The sequence below is a fragment of the Rhipicephalus microplus genome, chromosome 7 (genome assembly GCF_043290135.1).
Source record: "Rhipicephalus microplus isolate Deutch F79 chromosome 7, USDA_Rmic, whole genome shotgun sequence".
NCBI classification, from domain to species: domain Eukaryota; kingdom Metazoa; phylum Arthropoda; class Arachnida; order Ixodida; family Ixodidae; genus Rhipicephalus; species Rhipicephalus microplus.
In genome coordinates, this window is record NC_134706.1 from 172257186 (window position 1) to 172265746 (window position 8561).

Consider the following 8561-nt stretch of genomic DNA (forward strand, 5'->3'; position numbering starts at 1 on the left):
GTTTTCCCGGTGGTGCCGCACCCGGGCTCGCCCCGGCAGACGCGTTTTTTTTTCTTTCGCCCCGGCTGACGCGGTTTTTTCGATGCCTCACCGTCCGAGTTGACGCGGTTGGAACATTGCGTTTTTTCCTTGTTTTCCCAGTTTTCACGCTCTCACTCGCCGATCCTCACGTTCTCCGCATAGTGTTTGTATCCTGTTGTGTGAGACCCGAACTTAAGCCGCAGTTTAGGCTCTGCGTTTTTCCGTCTTTCTTTTTTTTTTCCGCCGCGGCTGAAGTGGATTTTTCGGTGCCTCGAAGCCCCGGTAGTCGCGGTTTTTCCGTTTCCGCACGGCCCCGGCTGACGCTGCTCGGTCACAGTCGCCTTTTGTGGTGATTGCAGACTTCTTGAGCGCGGGTGTTTTTTTTGTTGTTGTTGTTGTTGTTTTATTACGCATTCGCTCCGGCAGACGCTGTTTAGACTTTTTGTTTCCTCTTTTATCCTGCGACGAGGTGACGAGGTTTATTCGGTGCCCCGCCGCCCCGGCTGAAGTGATTTTTCCTGTCTCGTGCCGCCCCGGCTGACGCGGTTGGGACTTCGCGTTTGTTTGGCCGCCACGGGTTTTGGCGCACTCGCTCGGTTGCTTGTTGTTGCCACTTGTTGCGAACCCAGGTTTCTTGAGCGAGCGCAGGCGTTTTTTCTTCCTTTCTTTCTTTGTTCTATGTGTTAGCGAATCGGCCTTTAATATCACACGAGGACTCACAACCAACAATTTTCAGTTTGAAGTGTAAAAAATCTGCAGGTGTTGACGTAACTGACTTGCCCCGTACCCTTGAGTACATCCATGAAGTTCTCGTAGTACTACTAAATCGCATTATTCCAAGTGGAGAAATTCCCATTAACTTGCAAACCTCTACACGAAAATCGGTGCGCGTGATAAAGTTGAAAATTATCGTCCGATATCAAATCTGCCTTCTATAGCACAAATTCTAGAAAAAAAAAACACTTGTTCGCCGTTCTCTGCGCCGTGACTGGCAGCACTCCGGCGAAGCGAAACGGGGCCGATTCGAGCACGATATCGGCGTCTTTCGACGTGCTCGCCGGCGACCGTCGCACGAGTACGGCAAAGCGCGTCGGCCGGGGCGCCGTTTGCGAAGCCGACGCAAAAGTGGGAACCGCCGCTCGGATGATCGCCGCTTTCGGCAGAGTGAGTGTTGGCACTCCGGGGAGCGAAACAGCGTGAATGCGCCCACGAAATTGGCGTATTTCGAAGTGCCCGCCGGCGACCGTCGCACGAGTACGGTAAACCGCGTCAGCCGGGGCGTAGTTCGGGACGCCAACGAAAAAGTGGGAAGCGCCACTCGGATCTTCGCCCTTTTTGGAGGAGTGAGTGGCGGCACTCCGGAGAAGCCAAGGAGCGCCAATTCGCGCACGATATCGGCGTCTTTCGACGCGCTCGCCGGCGACCGTCGCACGAGTACGGCAAAGCGCGTCTGCCGGGGCGAGGTTTGCGACGCCGACGAAAAAGTGGGAAGCGCCGCTCGGATCTTCGCCGCTTTTGCAGGAATGAGTGGCGGCACTCCAGTGAAGCCAAGGAGCGCCAATTAGCGCACGATATCGGCGTCTTTCGACGCGCTCGCCGGCGACCGTCGCACGAGTACGGCAAACCGCGTCTGCCGGGGCGGGGTTTGTGACGCCGACGCAAAAGTGGGAACCGCCACTAGGATGTTCGCCGTTTTTGGCAGAGTGAGTGCTGGCACTCCGGCGACGCGAAAGAGCGCGAATGCGCCCACGAAAGTGGCGTATTTGGACGTGCTTGACGGCGACCGCCGCAGGAGTACGAAAAACCACGTCAGCCGGGGCGAGCGACCCACGGCGGTCTGGGTGCTTATCGCTGCTATTATAGGGGCACCCCGGCAGACGCAGAAAAAAAATTTTTTTTCGACCTTCTTTTTTGCTGGTCGAGCTCGGGTAACCAGGGTCGCAATGGGAGCCGCGCACGAAAGCGGCGTCGCGAGACGCGTTCGCGGTCGCTAGTCGCACGAGCTCGGCAACCGCGTCAGCCGGCGCGGGATGCCGACGGCTAAGTGGGTACCGCTGCTCGGATGTTCGCCGTTTTTGGCCGAGTGAGTGCTGGCACTCCGGTGAAGCCAAGGAGCGCCAATTCGTGCACGATATCGGCGTCTTTCGACGTGCCCGCCGGCCACCGCCGCACGAGTACGGCAAACCGCGTCTGCCGGGGCGGGGTTTGCGACGCGTACGCAATGGTGGGAACCATCGCTCGGATGTTCGTCGTCTTTGGCCGAGCGAGTGCTGGCACTCCGGCGAAGCGAAACGGGGCCGATTCGGGCACGACATCGGCGTATTTCGACGTGCTCGCCGGCGACCGTCGCACGAGTACGGCAAAGCGCGTCTGCCGGGGCGAGGTTTGCGACGCCGACGAAAAAGTGGGAAGCGCCGCTCGGATCTTCGCCGCTTTTGCAGGAATGAGTGGCGGCACTCCGGTGAAGCCAAGGAGCGCCAATTCGCGCACGATATCGGTGTCTTTCGACGTGCCCGCCGGCCACCGCCGCACGAGTACGGCAAACCGCGTCTGCCGGGGCGGGGTTTGTGACGCCGACGCAAAAATGGGAACCGCCACTAGGATGTTCGCCGTTTTTGGCAGAGTGAGTGCTGGAGCTCCGGCGAAGCGAAAGAGCGCGAATGCGCCCACGAAAGTGGCGTGTTTGGACGTGCTTGACGACGACCGCCGCAGGAAAACGAAAAACCACGTCAGCCGGGGCGAGCGGCCCACGGCGGTCTGGGTGCTTATCGCTGCTATTATAGGGGCACCCCGGCAGACGCAAAAAAAAAATTTTTTTTTCGACATTCTTTTTTGCTCGTCGACCTCGGGTGACCCAGGTCGCAGTGGGAGCCGCGCACGAAAGCGGCGTCGCGAGACGCCTTCGCGGTCGCTAGTCGCACGAGCTCGGCAACCGCATCTGCCGGGGCGGAGTTCGGGACGCCGACGGCTAAGTGGGAACCGCCGCTCGGATGTTCGCCGTTTGTGGCCGAGTAAGTGCTGGCACTCCGGCGAAGCCACACGGGGCCGATTCCGGCACGATATCGGCGTCTTTCTACGTGCTCGTCGGCGACCGTCGCACGAGTACGGCAAAGTGCGTCTGCCGGGGCGGGGTTTTCGACGCGTACGCAATAGTGAGAACCGTCGCTCGGATGTTCGTCGTCTTTGGCCGAGCGAGTGCTGGCACTCCGGCGAAGCCGAACGGAGCCGATTCGGGCACGATATCGGCGTCTTTCGACGTGCTCGCCGGCGACCGTCGCACGAGTACGGTAAACCGCGTCAGCCGGGGCGGAGTTCGGGACGCCGATGCGAAAGTGGGAAGCGCCGCTCGGATCTTCGCCGTTTTTGGAGGAGTCAGTGGCGGCACTCCGGTGAAGCCAAGGTGCGCCAGTTCGCGCACGATATCGGCGTCTTTCGACGTGCCCGCCGGCCACCGTCGCACGAGTACGGCAAACCTCGTCTGCCGGGGCGGGGTTTGCGACGCCGACGCAAAAGTGGGAACCGCCGCTCGGATGTTCGCCGTTTTTGGCAGAGTGAGTGCTGGCACTCCGGCGAAGCGAAAGAGCGTGAATGCGCCCACGAAAGTAGCGTATTTGGACGTGCTTGGCGGCGACCGCCGCAGGAGTACGAAAAACCACGTCAGCCGGGGCGAGCGACCCACGGCGGTCTGGGTGCTTATCGCTGCTATTATAGGGGCACCCCGGCAGACGCAGAAAGAAAAAAAAAATGGGGACATGGCGTGCGTCACCGTGCGGCTTCGCAGCGTTGCCGAAGTCGCCGAGCCCTTCGACTGAGCCGAACGGCGGACAGGGAACGTTGGTCGGCCGTTCTAACCTGTCGGTGCCACGTCGAGACGTCGTTAAAGAAAACCGCGTCGTGGGCCCCTACGACGCCGTCGAGTCGTTGTACGTTTGGTGTCCAGCGTGTCTGCGGCGAGTAGCGGACACGTCGTTCACGACTTCGGTCTTTCGCAGTCGACGCGAACTTGCGGAGAGTCGTGGTGCCTCACGTTTTCGGCAGAAACCGCGGCGGAATTTTCCCGTGCGTGCGCGCACGACCTCGGTGCTGTGCCGCCAGCGTAGTGTTGCACAAACTCGTGGCCTACCCAAGGTGCGGTACGTTTGCGGCCGTATCCTCGGTGGGAATTTCGTGAGTAGGGTCAAAAATTCTACGACCTCGGCGGGTGTGAGAGCGACGTAGACTTGTGGCACGCTCAACGTGCCACACGTTTCGGGGCACACCCGCGGTGAAATTTTCTGGAGTACGCTCGTATTAGTGCCCAAGGAGGTCTGGGTACTTATCGCTGCTATTATGTGGGGGTTCTCGTGAGCGGCGTACGCGAAAGCGACCGGGTGTCTGATATGCGGCGGGCTTCGGCCTCGTCAAGCGTGTCCTCGGGTCTGCTCCAGGGGAATCCACGGCAGTCGTCTGCAGCCTCATCCGCTTGATGCGTTAGGGGCTGGTTGTCGGACGGTGCCGTTTTACCACGATATCGAGGTGTGTTCCGTGTCGTCCTCGGGCGATTCAGATGCGAAAGCGCCGAAGACGCGGGCGTGACCCGTCGTCTGGCGGCTTTGCAGTCTCGGCTCCGTTGCTAGTTCCGGCCGGTCCACCGACAGTGCAGCGGGCTTGGGCAACCCGCACGGCGCGACCGAGTCGATGCAACGAAAAAAGCGAGCATGAACGTGCTTCTTGCCGCACGGCTCCCACTCGTCCTTTGGGAAGGTTTTGCCGTAGCGAGCTCGAACGCCGTCATCTCGGAGTGCGAAATAAGCGTGTTGGGGCGCCTGAAGGTGGCCTCCGCCGCACACAGACTGCGTCCGGCCCGCCGAAGGCGAGGACGGACGCGCAGTCGAACGATTACCTGGTTGATCCTGCCAGTAATCATATGCTTGTCTCAAAGATTAAGCCATCATCATCATCATCATCATCGTCAGCCTGACTACGTCCACTGCAGGACAAAGGCCTCTCCCATGTTCCGCCAGTTAACCCGGTCCTGTGCTTGCTGCTGCCAATTTATACCCGCAAACTTCTTAATCTCATCTGCCCACCTAACCTTCTGTCTCCCCCTAACCCGCTTCCCTTCTCTGGGAATCCAGTCAGTTACCCTTAATGACCAGGGGTTATCCTGTCTACGCGCTACATGCCCTGCCCATGTCCATTTCTTCTTCTTGATTTCAGTTATAATATCCTTAACCCCCGTTTGTTCCCTAATCCACTCTGCTCTCTTCTTGTCTCTTAAGGTTACACCTACCATTTTCCTTTCCATTGCTCGCTGCGTCGTCCTCAATTTAAGCTGAACCCTCTTTGTAAGTCTCCAGGTTTCTGCTCCGTAGCTCAAGCCATGCATGTCTAAGTACATGCCGAAATAAGGCGAAACCGCGAATGGCTCATTAAATCAGTTATGGTTCCTTAGATCGTTTCTTCCTACTTGGATAACTGTGGCAATTCTAGAGCTAATACATGCAGTGAGCCTGGAGCCCTTTGGGTAACGGGTGCTTTTATTAGACCAAGATCGATCGGGTTTCGGCCCGTATTGTGTGGTGACTCTGGATAACTTTGTGCTGATCGCATGGCCACGAGCCGGCGACGTTTCTTTCAAGTGTCTGCCTTATCAACTTTCGATGGTAGGTTACTTGCTTACCATGGTTGTTACGGGTAACGGAGAATCAGGGTTCGATTCCGGAGAGGGAGCCTGAGAAACGGCTACCACATCCAAGGAAGGCAGCAGGCGCGCAAATTACCCACTCGCGGCACGGGGAGGTAGTGACGAAAAATAACAATACGGGACTCTTTTGAGGCCCCGTAATTGAAATGAGTACACTCTAAATCCTTTAACGAGGATCAATTGGAGGGCAAGTCTGGTGCCAGCAGCCGCGGTAATTCCAGCTCCAATAGCGTATACTAAAGCTGCTGCGGTTAAAAAGCTCGTAGTTGGATCTCAGTTCCAGACGAGTAGTGCATCTACCCGATGCGACGGCTCGGACTGAACATCATGCCGGTTCTTTCTTGGTGCACTTCATTGTGTGCCTCGAGATGGCCGGTGCTTTTACTTTGAAAAAATTAGAGTGCTCAACGCAGGCGAGTCGCCTGAATAAACTTGCATGGAATAATAGAACAAGACCTCGTTTCTGTTCTGTTGGTTTTTGGAAAACGAGGTAATGATTAAGAGGGACGGACGGGGGCATTCGTATTGCGGCGCTAGAGGTGAAATTCTTGGACCGTCGCAAGACGAACTACTGCGAAAGCATTTGCCAAGAATGTTTTCATTGATCAAGAACGAAAGTCAGAGGTTCGAAGGCGATCAGATACCGCCCTAGTTCTGACCATAAACGATGCCAACCAGGGATCCGCCTGAGTTACTCAAATGACTCGGCGGGCAGCTTCCGGGAAACCAAAGTATTTGGGTTCCGGGGGAAGTATGGTTGCAAAGCTGAAACTTAAAGGAATTGACGGAAGGGCACCACCAGGAGTGGAGCCTGCGGCTTAATTTGACTCAACACGGGAAAACTTACCCGGCCCGGACACTGGGAGGATTGACAGATTGAGAGCTCTTTCTTGATTCGGTGGATGGTGGTGCATGGCCGTTCTTAGTTGGTGGAGCGATTTGTCTGGTTAATTCCGATAACGAACGAGACTCTAGCCTATTAAATAGGTGCGGGGTTCCCAGCACCTTACAACCTTCTTAGAGGAACAAGCGGCTCCTAGCCGCACGAAACAGAGCAATAACAGGTCTGTGATGCCCTTAGATGTCCGGGGCCGCACGCGCGCTACACTGAAGGAAGCAGCGTGTCTTTATCCCTGTCTGAAAAGACTGGGTAACCCGTGGAACTTCTTTCGTGATTGGGATAGGGGCTTGCAATTGTTCCCCTTGAACGAGGAATTCCCAGTAAGCGCGAGTCATAAGCTCGCGTTGATTACGTCCCTACCCTTTGTACACACCGCCCGTCGCTACTACCGATTGAATGATTTAGTGAGGTTTTCGGACCGATGTCCGGCGCGGCCTTTCGGTTGCGCCGGTCTGTTGGAAAGATGACCAAACTTGATAATTTAGAGGAAGTAAAAGTCGTAACAAGGTTTCCGTAGGTGAACCTGCGGAAGGATCATTAACGGATCGTGAAGGGTGAGCGCCTCAGCTGCGTCTGCGCCCGACACCTTCTGCCGCTGACCCCGTTTGGACGCGGGGTCGGCTTTTCCCCACGGGGCTGCCTGAATGTGGAGCGGCACCCCGTGACAAATTGTTGCGCCCAGCGGACGCCAACACCGCGACCTTGGACGGTCGGCCAGGTGGCGGACGCGGGTACAAACGGCGCAACGCACTCATAGGTCGGCTTTCGACCCGCCACTGCACCGTGGCTCGAAGCGCTCAAAAGGCGCGACCCGACCGTTGCGGGACCGCCTAGTACTGTAAACAGGAGCGGCGGAGCGCGAACGGCGAGTCGTGGTTACGTCGGTAGAAGGCGAGGCTGCGCGTTCCCGAAACGCCAGCCGAGTGCCCTCCCGACCGTTCGAGCGTGCAAGAACGAGACCCGACAATCGCGCGGCGACTGCCAAGTACGAGAGGAACGGCACAAGCGTCGGCGGTCGGTCAAGGAATTGGCGATGTGACGGGTCCGCTGTGCACCAGTGCATACCGTCCCGCCGTCCGCGGCAAGCGCGTCCTCGGGTGACGGAGGCTGCCGGTCGGTTCTTGCAGGCGAGGGATCTCGCTGGCGCCGGTTCGCGTTGACGCGCGGCCGGTCATGGCACGGCGATGAGACGGCCGAGGTGCGCAGTACTCGATGGAGGAACCGCACGCTCCGATGACCGTCCCGCCCTCCGCGGCGTATGCGTACCGACCGTAATGGTTGCAGCAGCGCCGGCCGGCTTTTGAATTCGCCACACGAAACACCGTGCGAGATCGCGGTTAGGGGAGCGTCGACGTTGCCAGGCGTTTTGCTTGCTGCCGAGGGAAAGGCGGCACGGCCACGTCGAGCTCGTCGCGATTAGCGGGTCTGCGCGCTTTGGGAAGGTGCCGCAACGACTTGCCGAAAGAGGAAGCACGGAAGAACGAGGGACTTGGACGTCCCGACAGTTGAACGCACTTGCGGCCAGGCCCTTGCTGGCTTCGTTCTTCCGCCTCGAGTAGGCTCGTACGCGGCTCCGGCGCCGAAAGTGGTCCTTGGCACCGACTTCGGTGGACGTGGGAAGTGCCGCGCAAGTACGGCGCGCCTGGCTCCACCTGTTGGCTAAAGTAGGCAGCCGGATCGGCATTTTGGTGTGCGGTGGCAAACCGTGGATGCGAAAAAAGCTTGTGCGATTTCGTGGAACAAAAAGCGGGGGTCCCCCTTTTTATGCGGAGGAGAACGACACGCCCGCCGTGGTGAACCGCGACGCCACGGTAAAAACGGGAGAGGCTTGTCGATGGGACCGTGCATCCCGCGCTCCACGGAGGCCGGGAGGCGGCCGCCCGAGGAAATGTGTAGCCGTCGAGGCCCGCATCTGCGTGCACTCTTATCCAAATGGGTGTACCGCAGGCATTT

General features: G+C 58.2%; 1 non-coding gene across 1 annotated transcript; it reads left to right on the forward strand.

Annotated features, from left to right (window-relative positions):
- Window positions 1–5349: 5349 nt before the first annotated feature.
- On the forward strand, window positions 5350–7148 carry LOC142768018 (small subunit ribosomal RNA). Its single transcript, XR_012885224.1, has one exon. It is a non-coding gene; the product is annotated as a small subunit ribosomal RNA (ribosomal RNA).
- The last annotated feature ends 1413 nt before the right edge of the window (window positions 7149–8561 follow it).